A 16,556-nucleotide genomic window follows, 5' to 3' on the forward strand; every position below is an offset into this window, starting at 1 on the left:
CACCACTTCAGGCCAAAACCACTAGAGGTCTCTTTCTAAACAAAGTTTCTCCCAGAATTAAGGAGGGAAAGCTTTTAATTGACTGTTATGTCTTATTAATATGAGTTGTAGGGGAAGCCAAATATAAAATGCATTATTTAGTTATGGAACTTAACTGTACCTCACTTTTTTCTCTAATGTAGTGATGCAGCAGCAATCTTCCAAATATAATGAGGAAGATTATTGTAATAAATGCAATGGAAAGGAATGCTTGTTTCTTGGATACTTAAATACTAATGTAGGGCGAGGTTGTAAATGGGGTTGGATTACTGAATCTGCACAATAATTCTGATGGGAAATTTCTCCAGAAGGTAAAGAGCAGAGATCTGTGTTAAATCACACAAGTTAAAGATGAACATTACAAATGTCTGTCTGTCTGTCTGTCTGTCTGTCTGTCTGTCTGTCTCTCTCTCTCTCTCTCTCTCTCTCTCTCTCTCTCTCTCTCTCTGTCCCTAGAGCCTCTTGTGTAGGAATTTGTGCACTCTTGGTTTTTTCTATATAGAGTTCCAAAGCACTGATGTAGCATTTATAGAGTTGTTAAAAAGTGGTCTTTATTGTCTTATTTTTATTTCACTTCTCCTAATTTTCATTACATTGACAACATCATTCAGGGAACAAGGGATGTTTATTTGCCATTTCCTGTGATAATACAACTAAAGGCAGTTAATGAAATGTGTGATCTGAGCAGGTTTAAAATGGCAAAAGGGAATAGTGTTTTCTTACAGCTCAGTATCAATAAAAGTAATAGGGTTATGTGATGAGATGATGGACAATATAGATTGCCTAGATATTTTAAAAGTATTTGGAGTGTACCAAAATCTGTGAATCGGAGACAGGGAATACTACCTTCTGGTCTTCCCCTAAAGCATGAGTGGCAACATGCAGTTAATGAATCATAATTGATTCCTGAGATGTTCCAGGTGGCCTAAAACATCCTTTTGGAATCCTGGAAGAATCTCTGCTTTCTAAAAATAAGATTATTTCAAGATAAATTTGTAACCCCTATTGCAGAGGCAAGTTTGAAAATAACAAGCCTAAAATCTCTGAAATACATTTATTTTGTTTTCCAGTTTTATAATAATTAAGCATTCTCTTGTGTGCTTGAGAGCTCAATCCTATCAATTTTTCCCCGCTGATGCAGTTGGGCCAAAAATGGGTGTGCTGTATATAGCGGGGGGGGGGGGGAGGAATCGGGAGGCTTCAGAAGCAAAAGGGGATTTAAATCCCCTAATATAAAGACCCTAGTTTTCATTTGGCAACTGCAAATCAGTAGCCCATTGACTGAAATGAGCTTGAGTGTCTCTAGATGTCTAGGATTCGTAGATTTATTATCCTAGCATGAAATATCTGCATTTAAGCCAATGACCTGAGAAATGCCTTTTATTCTAGTTTGACTTCTCTGCCTCCACTGCCTCCCCCCTTTAATCATCCTTAATTTTATTTATGTCTCTCATTTCCCCAGTGAGACAATACACTAATTAACAGTGTAGCTTATTAATTTTATGTTATTTCCTGATCATAACATACACCAAACAAACCTGATGCTGCAGATCAGGTTGCTGGATGGCTGACCTTTTTATTTCAATGATAAGACACACATGACAAGTGGTGCATTCTTGACTGGTTAGGACTGCAGGGGACACAAGGTCAAAATGCTCAGTGACTTTAACTGCCTGGGATGAGCAGTGTAATCCCCCTGAAATAGGTTGTCTGGAGTGCATTATGGCTGCTGCATAGACACAAAAACCATAACAGGGGGACTATGTGTGCATGCATGTGTCAGGAGAAAGGCTGCATGCTAAAGTTTGCTGTTCCAAGTGTTAGCTCTTGCACCGAATCGGGACATAACACATTTGCTCATCTCATCCAAATGGGCTTGTACAGGAAAAAGAGTAAGAAGAAATGGCAACTGAGAAGAGTGGGGAGGCTGCGAGAGGAGGTAGATCTTGCAGTAGTGGCACACACTAGTTCCTATTCCCTCTGGCAGTAGCCTCCTCATCCCCTTTCTGTCCTCAGACATGTGCTGGCAAAATTGCTACTGTAGGTGTGAGGAGAATTATTGCAGAGTGGAAGGCTTCCACGGGGGTATGGAGATTTAAATCCCCCTTTCTCTCCAAAGCCTCCCAATCTGCACCCCCCCCCCCGGGCTGGATAGAGAGTACCCATTTTTGGTGCAGCTGCTATGGGAGGGCAGAGAAGGATAGGATTGGGCTGTTAATGCCCCAAGCATCTTAAACAAGATCACAACTGTCAATGGAGATTGTCCTTGTTTTTGGAATGCTTGATGTCCCCCCTCCTTTTTCCAATACTGAGAGTGGAAAGAGAAGACAGATCAATGAAGACAAATAGGCAAATAGGCAGAGGTAGGAGCCCCCAGCCAATCAGCTGCCTGAGGCAGTCGCTTCTGGCACCTTGTAATAGATAGAATATAAAGCATAGACCATGTAACAGACTTCACAACCAGCTGCCTGAGGCAGTCGTTTCAGTTGGCCTCACTTATGGGCTGGCCCTGCACCTTGTAACAGACTATAAAGTATAGACCATGTAACAAACTTCAGAACCATATGGCATTTGTTCTTCTTGTTACACTTCTATCCAAAGAACTCAGGGTGAGTGTACATAGTGCCTGCTCCCCTTTTATCCTCACAAAGTTGGGCTGAATTACAGCCCAGTCCTGAGCTGCCCGGAGCTGTGGGACCCGGCGGCTCCACAGAGGGCTCCTGCTGGATCCAACACCTCCCCTGCTACTGCGGGAGGCTCCTTCGGAGAAGGGGACATTCATCCCCTTCCCCTGAGTAAGGGGAGCAGCCCCGCAATGGGGCTACTAACTTTAGCTGCGACTGTCTGGTTACCGCTAAAGTGAAGACGCTCGTGTAGGGCGAGCAGCCCTGCCCGAGTGCCTTGGATCCTGCGGAGCTCAGCTCCGCGGATCCGCCTCTCCCCCGCCCCTAACACACTTCCCCCACGCCCCTGGCCACGCCTCCCCCCTTCCCAGAACACCTCCTCCCACACCCCTGGACACGCCCCATCTCCCGTTCTGCAGCGCAGAACCCGGGCGCCTGCCGCACGCTGGCTCAGCGCCGGCTGGAGCTGGGCTAGCTCCGGCGGGAGCCCAGCGGTAAACCCCGCAAACATGCCTTACAGCACGTTTGTGACTGTGATCCGCACCGCGGAGGCATGGCGTGGACCTCAGGATTGGGCTCTTAGAGTAACTAAATCCATGGTCACCCAGTGAGCCGAGGTGATTTTAACCAGAAGCCCTGCCCCCCATCTTAGTACTGTGCTAGCCATTATGCTACATTTAGCAAATGTGTCTTTTAATTAAATAAATAAATACACATTGAAATTTTGGAAGCAGAATTCTATATCCAACACCATTTTCAGCACTCATTCTGGCTTTCTATGGTATCACAGCAGAAGTGCAGCCTTGAGTGTGGAGAAGAGAAAATGTCTGTGGAGAGACATTCACCTTTCATAGCCTCTGTGTAATGTGGCCGTTTGTTGGAATCTGATTTCTCCATACAACATTCTGCTGCTTCTCCCTGTATTCTTCACACCTGAAGAATGAAACCAGTTTGCTTTTCTCAATTTCAAGACATTTGACCCACCATGTACTCTCGCCCCCCCCCCCCCCACAACTACAGAAATAAGTGTTTTTTCAATCCCCATCATTCTGTCAACATTCCAGAGAATTTGCGGACAACAATAAAAGCTTGTACTGAGTTTTTAAGAAGGCTTTTAAACATTGTCAAGAAAAGTCAGGGTCAATGGAAAGGTGGTGTGAGTGTGAGAAACAATTTTAGTACCATGTTAATTGAAGCCAAGACTTTGAAAACCAAGGCATAGCAGCAAGATGTGCTCTTTCAAGATAATGCCCAATTCCTTCTAATTGCAAAACACAACTCACGATTAATAGAAGTAGTCCTAAATTAATGTTATTTCCCATAAAGGGAATGTATGAGGTATCTGCATCCCAAGCCTCAAGGCTTTATATGTAGATCTATGCCATTAAATAGAAGCATGCAGCAGCTGCTATTCAAAGGGTCACAACTTTGAGTAAAACTCAGCCAGCTTGTAACTCTGGATAGGCAGAATTTAAAGTGGGGGACAGAAACATAAAGACCTTTGTCATCGCCTGTAGCTCCTCAGCTTTACACTAATTTTTTTTTTAAAAAGCCTTCATGCACCTTTGCATGCAGGGGATGAAAACGTCCTGTCAAAGCTAAAGTGCTAAACTTAAAAAAAAATGGATGGCTTTTCCTGGAGAATGGGGAACAGCATGTACAATACAGGCAGATATCAATGGAGATTTTTACACATGCTTGTCCCTCTGGTCATCAACAGTCAATGGCCTGGCGGGTCATTTGGTGGTGGTGGGGGGGAGAATTGTGCTTCCAGTGAAGAGGTCACAGGAATGGGGAAATGAGCGAGGGGAAGAGACTGCATGACTCTGAGGATGCTCCATATGTTTGCCCATTTTGGTTTCAGATTCAAAGCAGTACTTGAGTGCAGACCAAAGTACAGATGGATAATCATAATCTGTGGGTTTGCAATCAGCAGATTTGATTCAACCAAGATTGCAAGCCTGCATTGGAGGACCTCAGAGGACATGATCCTGGACATGATCGCATTCAGGAGATCTTCTGAGGTGTGGGAATGTCACGCGTGGCAATCAGAAGGTACTTGCAGTTGCATCTAGAGGTCTGACCACAGATTTCTTTATCTGTGGATTTTGGTATCCATGGGGAGTCCAGGAACAGACCTCCCTTCCCCCCGCAGATCCTGAGGACCTACAGTATTTTCTTCTAAATAGGTCTGCCATTGTTTCCTGCTGCTTCAATGACATCTTTTCATTCGTTCAGGATTTTGTTCTCCTTCTTAGAGTGATCTTAGAGTGAGTTTCTCTGTCTTATAACGTATGCCTCTGTATGGCATTTCTGTTTAATAAAACACATCCAAACAATTCTTCAAAGAAGTCAATTTGTACATGCAGGTCTCTAATTAGTATCTGTTTCTTTTGAACAGTGATCAAGAGATGGTGACTTCAAGGTGGATCTAGTCTTCATGACCAGAAGCAGAGTTGCTTTTCCTGAAGCACAGAGGTATTGCAATTGCTTTTTGCAGTAGCTGTGTTTGTTTTAACTGTCCAACATGACTCCATAACAGTAGGAAACCTAGAGCAGGGGGGAGATTGTATTTTATTTTTAATTAGTACTGGCTGACAGTAAAGGCTTTCTTAATGTCTCCAGCTGTAGACATGAGGTATAACAACTGTTTTTCAAATTCAGACAAAAAGAAGCATATCGGTTTATCAGGAGGCCTGATGGGATGACATTTCTTATCCTGTGATGGCTTCATTGCATGAAACAACTATCACAAAGGTTTTTTTTCTAGTCATTTTTTGTGAGGGGAAAAAATAACGTTTAAGAACACAATACGAATGCAAACAAAACAATCAATTCCAAACAGAAACTGAGATATGTCTGTTTTCAAGACCACTAAAAAGAGAAGCTAAGATGCATCTCATTAGAAAAGGGGGGGGGAATGAGAATATAAGAATATTTAAGCAACCATTATTATTGCATATTCACATGCTATATGTATACATCTACAAAAGGCTTCCAAATATCAACAAATATCAGTTTACAGCTGTCTTCTGTAAGCCATTTGTTCAGAAGTTGACAGGGTCAAAAGGTGTTCAATCCATTTACTAATAGTAGGGAAGCACTTATCCTTCCAATTTTTCAACTTCAGGACAGAACCCAGAAAGAGAGATGGGTCAGCGCAAGTCCCTTGCGCCTTCCCAGGAGTGTCAGGATCGTGCCATAAAGCATGTTTGTGCCTCCTTTCAAGCAGGCTGAGCCAGCTCACATCCATGTGCGTGTTGGTGTTCAATGAAACTATGTTCTGTTTTCTAGGAAAAATGAAAATGCATGAATCTCTCATGTTATTTCTTTTATGAAACCGCATGTGTCTATTTTGTCATGTGTTCTCATAACCTCGTGTATTCATCACATACACAGGGATTTACTCAATTTCCTACACAGAAGTAATGCAGTACCATCGTACACATAATCATTAAAGAATTTCAGTGTAAGTTTCAAGATAATGCCCAATTCCTTTTAATTGCAAAACACAACTCACGATTAATAGATGTAGTCCTAAATTAATGTTATTTCCCATAAAGGCATTTGAGATCCTTACCAAAAAAGGTTGTTCTGCATGAGAAAATGATACATGATGCACAGATCTTCATATTGCAGCTTGATAGTGCTAGCAAGCATAAATAATGATGAATGTGTCCTGAGAGAGAACTTAATGCATACAGCACAATAAAATGATTGATAATATGCCAATAAAGTGATTGATAATATGGTAAAGGAGTTGAAGGAAGGTGGGGGAAGGTCTTGTATAGGTAGATAAAGTTGCATGTAAAGCACAGTCGGAAGAATGAATTAATTTTGGAGTTTCTTTATTATCTTCCATGCCCATTTCAATCATAGCTGGTTGAACTTTTCTTTCAAGAAGATGGCTGCGGCCAAACTTGTCTCCTTCCTGGGTCCAGTCTGCCCTCCTCCCCACCCCATCTCTTCCCAGTTCCACTCACCCCTCCCCAATCTGCCCTCCCCCAACCTTCCCCACACCCCATCCTGCCTCCCCCATTGGCCCACATTGGTTGACAGATCTTTGGCCATCTGTTGGTTTGTGGAAAGCCACTCTGGCCTTCCCACTGGTGGCCAGGGAGTGTGCACCATTGATAGCTGCTTTCAAACAGCCATAAAGTAGTCACTGCTGGCGCAATACGCATTTCCCCAGTGGCTAGCCTAGATAGGATTAGACTGTTTGTTGCTAATTAACTGCATTTCAAAGTTGGCAAATATAACAAAGTGTCTTTGTATCTTTACAAGGGAAGGATTGGCCACGTTATTTCAAAAATTGCCCACATAAAATTGACTTTTGATATTAATTTGCAGATTTCACTATTTCAAAAACAAGACCACATAAATTGAGATATGCCTGTATTTACCTATTCATTTGAAATTTTATCCTACTTTACACAGCCTAGATCCTCAAAGTGACTTACAGCCCAATTCTATGCTCCTTCCGCCAATGCAGATGTGCCAAAAAGGCTTGTGCTGTATCCTGAGGGGGGCAGTCCCAGATATCTCCTTTGGGTAAGGAAGCATTCATTCACATGCCCAGGGGTAAGCTTTTGAGGTGCGGCGAAGTCTACTTGGACCTGCGCTTACCTCAGGGTAAGGAAACATTTGTTGCCTTACTATGCAAAATCGGTGGTGCAGGTCCGCATAGTCCCAGGCTGCAGGATCAGGTCCAGTGATGGGGTTTGGGTTCAATACCGCTGAACCCACTCCCTACCTGGAACCGATCTACCCTCCTCCTCACCCTGTCACAACCCTGTTCTGCCCTCCTCTTCCCCTTTCTGCTTCCCCCACTGACTTACCTGGGTCAGTGTACCAGTCCCAAGCCATTACCCTGTGCACAGCCACTGCAGCTTCCCCACCAGTGCTCCAGCAGGGCATGGATTTGCACACTGCCAGAGACCTGTTTTGTGACTGCCATAAGGCAGTCGTCGCAGGCAGAACTCTAGTTCCACCCGCAGACTGGCACCTTAGGATTGGACCATTATAATTAAAAGTAAAAAAATAAGGCAAAAAGACACACTACAGTGCAAGAAATATTATTGCCATAAAAACAGTAATTCAGGGCACAGTCCTAACTCACTTTCCAGCTCCGACATAAGGGCCATGCAGCTCCTAGGTAAGGAAACAAACATTCCCTTACTTTGAGGAGGGCTCCATGAGGGCCCACCAACTACAGGATGCAGCACACGTCCCATTGGCACAGATATGGCAGTGCTGGAAAGTTGGTTAGGATTTGGACCTTAGTCATCCAGCCATATTAAACAGAAAATTCTTTGACTGCTATATAAAGACAGGTTGAAGAAGAAGTTTCATGTGAATATTAGTGTCAAACCCTTTACCTGCTAGGTGTTTGTGTTGCTTTGAGATGGCACTCACATTGACAATATAAACCTTGTAAGCCCTTTGAACAGGTACATGTCTAACCATATATATGACTTCCCTAATCTTATTCGCTTTCTGAAAATTGCCTGGCTTTTCTGTTCTGTGTTGTATATAATGGTGGTATATGCCTCATTCTCTTCCAAGTGATGTCCTTTAGGCTGTAACAAACATACAATGCTAGATTTAGAATTCTTGGTAAATTATTTATCTTCTGCTGCTCCTGTTGTATAGAAAGCAAATGGAACACTGTCTTTTGCTAAAGCTCTGAAGATTGGGGAGACTTTCTTTGGAGAAAACAATAATGGCTAACACGATAGAAATGTCAAAGAAACATTTGGGTTCTAAAGATAAAGGTTATAGTAGTTTAGTTGGATGTTTCTAGGGAAATGACATACAGCTTATTCACAGGAGATGAAATCCTCCATTTTGTCCTCCTTGATCTTGCTATTTCTCTTGCAAACTCATACACACTAGGTTCACTGCAGGAACAAAACCAGTGGTTGTTGTCCTGGCTACATTCAATTCTTCAGAGATTTCCCCAGTAGAACTATAGAATGCTACTTTGCTAAATAGCATTTCAATCTCCCTGCCTATTTTCTGATGAAACTGTCTCCATGGGAAGTGTCTGGGTTTTAATGACTCTTGTGAATACTTATACACTTTCACTCTTGTTATCTCTTCCTTGTATGTTTTTCTAGTAGATCTTGGCAGGAACCTAGTATTGAATACATTGATTCAAACTGAAAAAAATCTATATGGATGCCCAGCTTCCTTCCTCTAGAATAATGTTCAAAAGCATTTCAGTAGAAACAGATTTTACATAGTGTTCAAGCCCTATCATTCCAGAGAGATAGAATCAGGAAAACAGGATTGCAGGTATCTGTGGAATTCAGCAAGGTGTGTCGTTAAGGTTGATCTGCACCATATAGATTTATCAGGCACAAATACTGGGAATTGCATGTCAATTACACCCAAGAGCCACTCTAGCCTGGTGAGTTCTTGACTTGGGGGCAAGGCAGAAATGTGAACTGTGTTCTTTTGTGAGCTATTTGCTCTGCTTTCTAGTCTCAAATTGTTCCTTTCATGTACCACACAATGGAAGGGAGAGTATACATGAGTCTCTATCAAGATTCATTAGTCATCAGATTCATGAGCACATACTGCCAAGAGCAATAAAATATGACTGGTGGCATTTTTCCCTTTTGAGTGGTGGGAACATTTATAGCATAGTCACCTTCATGCTATTTGATAGACTATGTTACATCTTCATAGACTTGAAATGAACTGAATTTACAGGAATGAGATAGAGTTTATATCTATCTAGAGGATGTGTGTGTGTGTGTGTGTGTGGAGAGAAAGAGAGAAAGTTTATATATATTAATATATTGTAATAATTTTAATATTCTATTTGTTGTATTGACCAGCATTGTTAACGATCACGTTGAAACTTCTACAAAAATCTGTGGCTAGGAGACCTTCAATTAGGGCTTTAAATGGCAACCACTACTGAGTTGCTTCATGCTGTGTGATCTTTAATTGGTACCTAACCATACCTGTGATCTGATGTAGAATATTGCTAAAACCATGTGCCCAACTCCTCCTCACCTTCCTTGGTGAGGTCCTGTGCTTCCCCAGAGATGAAAGATAATGGAGTAGCATGTGCACCTGTCCAGGCTTAGGAACTGCGACACAATCTTTATCTTGGCTCCAACTGTGCACCCATGGTGCAAATCCATCTCTGGCTTCTCTGCACAGCTTCATAGTGGAAGATAGAGCAGCTAGGAAGTCTGGGTATTCTGAAATATGTAACTTGGCACACAGTGTTCAGTGCATGCCTATTAGATCAAAAGAGAGATGTCATAGAGGCAACAATGAGTGCACCAATACACTTTCTCAACCCCATCATATGTTCTTCTGTCACTGTCTGTCTGTCTGTCCGCCTGCCTGCCTGCCTGCCTTTCTATGTAGGGAGAGAGAGAGATGTTGTACTTCTGAGCCAGGTGATTTTCTCCACAGATAACTTTTTATGCTGGATGCCTATATTAAAAAATATAATTTTTAAACATATAAACAGAAGAGTTGGGCAAATGGCAAATTACAAATGTCCTTGCTGTGTGTTTTTGAGGTTTAGAAACCTCCATTTTTGGTGGTGCTTTCCTCCTTGCTGAAAGCCTCCACATATTTGCTTGTCCTAAGGTCAGGAAAAGAGCCATCTTGCTCTGATAGCTACCTTCATCCTCACAGGATCTACCTTTCGGGCTCAAAGGAGTACCTTCTTGCTATATTTTTTCTCCCCTGAAACCTGGAATCTTGCAGCTTGCCCTTGCTGCTTAGATGGACTGTACTCCTAACCTTTGAGAGAGTTCTCTCTCTCTCTCTCTCTCTCTCTCTCTCTCTCTCTCTCTCTCTCTCTCTCTCTCTCTGTCACACACACAGACACACAACTATTTCTTTCACTTGCAACCATTTAAAGCTCTGTAACAGGTCTCTTAAGCAAAATAACTGAAATGTGCCTTTTTCTTGTTCCTTGATAGTTTATTAAACTATCTTCTTTTGAAAAAGCTCAGTCTTTTGGTAACTGGTAGCCTAATTTTAAGGCACATTGAGGATGTTCACCAACACTCACCCACGTCAACGATCCCAAAATTTTCAGACAATGATGAATTTGACCTCTCTCTCTAGAAGTAGTGCTAATTTCCCCTACTTGGTTCAATTAGAGTTATTTTGTATGTGTGCATGTGTGACATATGTAGGAACACACACTTGTGTGTGAATGAGCAGTGTTGGCAACAATGGGACCTGACAGCTTGGATAGAAAAGAAGATAGTTTAATTTGCCTGGCTGTTACTAAATAAATCAGCATTGGTCTTAACATTTTTTTGCAGTGGTCCTGCTTCTCCAAATAATGTTTAAGAACTGCAGGAAGGAGAGCTGACTGTAAATTATTTCGATTTACAGATGTGGGAAATTCACATAATGCGTTGAATAATGAAGCTGGCAGATTGGCAATCATCCTGAAAATCTCTGTTGGTAGAACATCATCCTGTTAATCCCAGGGCCCAGGGGTCAAGTCCCTTTTCAGATTCTTTTCTCCTGCCTTGCAAGTGCAGGTGTGAGGTTTGCCTCTTTCTTAAGAACAGGCCCAAGCTCAATGGTAGAACACCTGTTTTGCATGCAGAAGGTCCCAGGTTCTGTCCCCAGCATCTCCAGCTAGGATTGGGTAAGGTACCTGTCTGAAACCCTGCTATCTGTCAACTGACATAGCTGGACCAATTGTTTGACTCAGTATAAGGCAGCTTCCTATCTTCTTATGTAGGATACTGACAGCACTTGTATGCCTGTGAAGTACTAAGATGCACAGATATTAGGCCAATAAGCTCCATTGTCTTATGGCCTTTAGAATATATGGAAGCTGTCCTCAGATATAGAAAATATTGGACAACCAGGAGGTTAGTTCCAAGGGCGGAAAGAAACTGTGAGAGATGGATGATTAGGGCAGCAAAGAACAAGACACTTTAATTGGCAAAGTGTTATGTATTTTGATGAACTGGGAAAGACAAGAATTAACGAGCCAAGAACACCCTAGAACTGGGCAGGAAACTGTGATTTCATCATCTTGGAATGACAGAGATATAATTGCTATAAAAGAGCTTTCTGTTATTTCTGGGTACACTATGAAGACCTTCCACTGTATTTAAGTAGTATCTCCTGGTAGCCGAGCAAGCAGTATTACTGAAAACAGGAAACTGAGTGTTGATAGAAATGGAGGAAACAGGAGTAGCACAGAGAAGCTGTGAATAAGTTACTGCTGATGACAAAGAAAATATAGTAGTTTAATGAAATTGCAGTTTACATTGCTGGAGAAGGTTTCAGAGGGGGAGAACTGGAGTCTGGAAAATGCCCTGGAGTGGCTAAGTGGGTGACAGTACAGGTTTAAGGGAACAAAACCATGTAGGTTTTTAACCTGCTGTTTGTAGAAAAGGAGTTTGACTGCCAATGGGCTTCCTTGGATCTGTACCAGCTCTTTAGCTGTTGCGGTCCAATGAGACAAAAGGGGGCATGTTGACTTGCTCTTGAGGGGACAGCATCCAGCACAAGTTACCTGTGTGGGTGCCATCCCCGCCCACCTCTGACTCACTCCAAGCCCTCCCCATTCTGACCCATTCTACACACCGTACACCTTGTTACACTCAGGGCACAATCCTAACCCCTTATGTCAGTGCATTCCAGCACTGGCGTAGCAGTGCCAATGGGACATGTGCTGCATCCTGCAGTTGGGTGTCACTCCCGGAGGCCTCCTCAAAATAAGGGAATGTTTTTTCCCTTACCTCAGAGCTACACTGCCCTTATGTCAGTGCTGGAAAGCACTGACATAAGGGGTTAGGACTGTGCCCTCATTCTGCCAACTCTCCACCATCAGGATTGTGTCTTCCCACTGCCTCATGAGGGGCCTCTGTGGTCTCTCCAGCTCCAACAGCAGTCTGGAACCACATGGCTGTAAATTCTCTCATTTCCAAGTTGGAACTGATGCATTAGGGTTTTTCAATAATGCTAGTTTTTATTTCCACAATTTATAGTGAGTATTCTGCATGCAGAGTTTGCTATGGCTTCCATTCATGTGTTTGTACCCTCACAAAGTATTGGTGAAACACTTCAAGAAAGCAATCCTGGTATGCTTGTTCATACAGAATAATCAAGAACCTTCATCAAGAATCCTTTGTTTTGCCTGAGCAACCTGAATGTATCAAAAAAAAAAAAAACAGCACAAAAAGAAACATTCAAAATTATTTGTATGATCGTAGGGTTTTTGCTGTGTTGTCACTGCTGTTTTCAAAATGCACATCTATGTCAATAATGTATGGGGAGAAAAAAGATGAAAGAACTGAAAGCTGTCAAATTGTGCATGCCCCAGTTGCAGAGTTAATTTTAGAAATTGTGCTAGGTAAACCAGAATTGAGGAGGAGTGAATTGCAGGGGGATTGAAAGGAAAAGAACAGAACACTAGGAATATTCATTCCTAGTGAAAACCAAGCTTTCAAACTGATCGCTATGGGGAGTAATGTTGTGAGGCTTATTTTTCTGTAATGAAGAAATTGGGGTGCATTTCAACATCATCCCGATCCCTTCATTCAAAGCCTAGTTTCTCACAGAAGGCAGAGTGGGAAAGGAAACGCTTGCTTTATACTGTATATTTCAAGCACACACTGTTGAATTCAAAGAAACCAGAAGTTTGTAAGATTCCTGTTTCTCAGGCTGTCTACCCCAGAGTAGATCTACTGCCTATAAGAAACTACATGTGCCCATTTCCTTCAGCTCAATGAAGTTATCCAGGACCGAGTGTTTGTTACCAATGATTACTTCTCTATTCTAAAAGTGAATACATACACAGCCTAATTCTAACCAGCTTTCCAGCACCAATGCAGCTGCAATGCAGCCCCAAGCCAAACGTTCCTTTACCTTGTGGAGGTCTCTCTGACTGCACCCCTGTTGGCATGATTGCATCGGCACCAGAAAGTTAGTTAGGATTGATCAGTAAGCATTGTATTAATAATGAGGCATAATATTTATCCAAAAAAGCCCCAAGGAAATAGTTGTTCCAACTTTCCTGAGTGGGAATTACACGTTCACTGTTGGTTCATCATGCCCATATGGTGGTACTGAAAGAACGGGTAAAAATAATACCTTCTTGATGTCATTGCACCTGTTGAGACTCACACTGCGATCTCTAAAGCAAAGACAAAATAAGGCTACAGGGGCACTTCTGACTGCAAAAAGAGACAAATTGGATTGCAGAACTTGGGAATAAAGCCAGCAATTAAGAAGTTCTTTCAAGAGCAGAAGGCTTTAAATAAGTAATATAGACTGGGAAGGTAAACCAGACTGTAGCATTATACTCAAGATGGATTGCAGAGTATAATTCAGGTTCCCCCCCCCCACACACACACACACACACACAACAGTTCATCTGCTTTCTAAAAAGAAAATGGTCCTCTTTGTGTTTATGTCCTAATTGGCACCTTTTTAAAAGGTTGTGTTGACTTGCTAATGATTCCATTTTCATTATAGTTGCTTAAGTTTGTACAGAAGATAGGAATGGAAATGACAGGTTGCTCTAGGGCTTTAACCTGGATGGCCAGCATGTTACATGCTTCCTCATATTTCAGTAGTACAGGATCTTGAAGCTAGGAATCATACCCATCATGGCTTATAACCTGTAATGGAGTTTTCCTCCAGAAATCTGTCCAATCCTGTTTTAAAGGGATCTAGGCCGTATGCCATCACCACATCCTGTGGCAAGGAGTTCCACAGACTAATTGCATGCTGGGTAAAGAAATATTTTTTTGTTTGTTTTAACTCTCCTGACACTCAATTGTAGTGGATGTCTCCTGGTTCTGGTGTTGTGTGAGAGGGAAAAGAGCACCACTCTATTCACTCTATTGATCCCCTGCATAATTTGTATGGATCAGTCATTTCTACCCTCAGGCGCATCATTTCTAGAGCCTCACGTTCTGCAGCCTTTCCTCCTAAGGGAGGTGCTCCAGCCCAGTAATCATTTTGATAGCTCTCTTCTGCACCTTTTCTAGTTTATCTATGTCCTTTTTAAGATGTGGGGACCAGAACTGGAGACAATACTCTAGGTTTGGCCGTACCTTTGATTTGTACAATGGCATATTAGCTGTTGTATTCTCAATCCCCTTTTGAATGATCCCTGACATGGAATTGGCCTTCTTCACTGCCGCCACGCATTGGGTTGACACGTTTTTTGATTTTTTTGCCCCAATGTGCATTATTTTACACTTACTTACATTGAAACACATCTGCCATTTTGCTGCCCATTCTCCCAGTTTGGAGAGATCCTTCTGGAGCTCTTCATAATCCCTTCTGGTCTTTACCACTCATAAAAGTTTAATGCCATCTGCAAACCTGGCCACCTCACTGCTTATCCCTATCTCCTAGTCATCTTTGAACAAGTTGAAAAGCACTGGTCCCAGGACAGGTCCCTGGGGCACACTGCTTTTCACCTCGCTCCATTGTGAAAACCACCTATTGACACCCACTCTCTGTTTCCTGAACCTCAACCAATTCTTAATCCATAAGAGAACCTTCCCTCTAATTCCCTGACTGTGAAGTTTTCTCAGCAGCCTTTGGTGAGGGACCATGTCAAACGCCTTCTGAAAATCCAGATATATAGTAACCACATGTTCTCCCGCATTTACATGCCTGTTGACCTTTTCAAAGAATTCTGAAAGGTTTGTGAGGCAAGACTTGCCCCTGAAGAGGCTGTGCTGACTCTCTGTCAGCAAGTTGATATATTGATTGCTCCATAAGGGCCATGCTCTTCATTCTGCCCTTTTTTTATTGTAGTTGGAAATGTAAGAAAGGTGGAAATGCAGATGATGATCAGGCAAATGGCCATGTTTCAGAGCATGATTTGTGTCAACACTTGGAAATAAGAGTTGAGGCACCTAAATTGGGTTAAGTTCAGGCTTCTACTTCATTAACAATCCATTCCTAATGGGCAACCCAATCCTATGCTTCCTGACACCTTGGGGGAATTCGTCCCCTTACCCCAAGTAAAGCCCCAGCCTCCATAATTGGGCTTCTCAAGTCTGGGCCAACTAAATCCCTGGTGAAGTCTTAAGAAGCCTTGTGTCAGGCTTCGGACCCCAACATGGGGCACAAGATCTAGCGGAGGAGGCCTCCGCCAGTCCCACCCTCCACGTTTTCCAGTTTGGACCCTAACAATGTGCCCCATTCCAATGACAGACCTGGGTAGGGATCCTAAAACCACCCCACAAACCAACTTCTAAAAAATGCACATCCTCACAGTCTTGCTATGTCTACAAGCACTAAGCCAGTGTTCCCAAATACAATATATTGGACCAGGGTTTTGCTTTGCTAGCTTTGTTGTCCATACGAAAAGTAGGGTGATTAGACTAAGAGCCAAGCACGTAAAATGGAAGTCTGAGCACCCTGCCCCATAGTCTTGTTAAAATCTCCATGGTTGTTTCCAGTAGTCATCTGGGGATAGACACTGACCCTAAACCTCTGAGTTGCAAGAGTAAGCACCCTCCCACCAGCTGTGAAGCCACCATCTCAGAGGCTGCAAAGCCAACAGTTACTCACAGGCTGCAAGGCCTACAATTGGCCAGCTACGAGGCCAATGTTGATACAAGCCTTGATGTCTACAAGCACTCAGGCTGCAAATAAGAAGGATATCCAGGCAATGAGACTTGCAAACACTCAAGACACAAGGCATACAAACACCTTATAAGCTTGGCAAATACAGTCTGTCTCCAAGCTAGAAGCAAAAGCCAGTGATGGATGGAGTCACCTTAAATAGAACTGCTTCACCACTGTTGATTGGTCCGAGGCCTGAGAGCTCCTCAACTCCGCTGAAGAATGAGGGCTGTCCCTCCTCTATTCTGAGAACTAAGGGCCCAATCCTATCCAATTTTCCAGTGCCGGTGC

General features: G+C 42.7%; 1 protein-coding gene across 1 annotated transcript in view; it reads left to right on the plus strand.

Moving 5' to 3' along the window:
• The first annotated feature begins 5,061 nt into the window (after positions 1-5,061).
• DAB1 (DAB adaptor protein 1) overlaps positions 5,062-16,556 on the plus strand; it is a 398,510-nt gene continuing 387,015 nt past the window's right edge. The window contains exon 1 of the mRNA XM_066623379.1: positions 5,062-5,141. The gene's annotated coding sequence lies outside the window, so the exon portion shown is untranslated. The remainder of the gene's footprint in view (positions 5,142-16,556) is intronic.

Source organism: Tiliqua scincoides, chromosome 4 (assembly GCF_035046505.1).
Source record: "Tiliqua scincoides isolate rTilSci1 chromosome 4, rTilSci1.hap2, whole genome shotgun sequence".
NCBI classification, from domain to species: Eukaryota; Metazoa; Chordata; class Lepidosauria; order Squamata; family Scincidae; genus Tiliqua; species Tiliqua scincoides.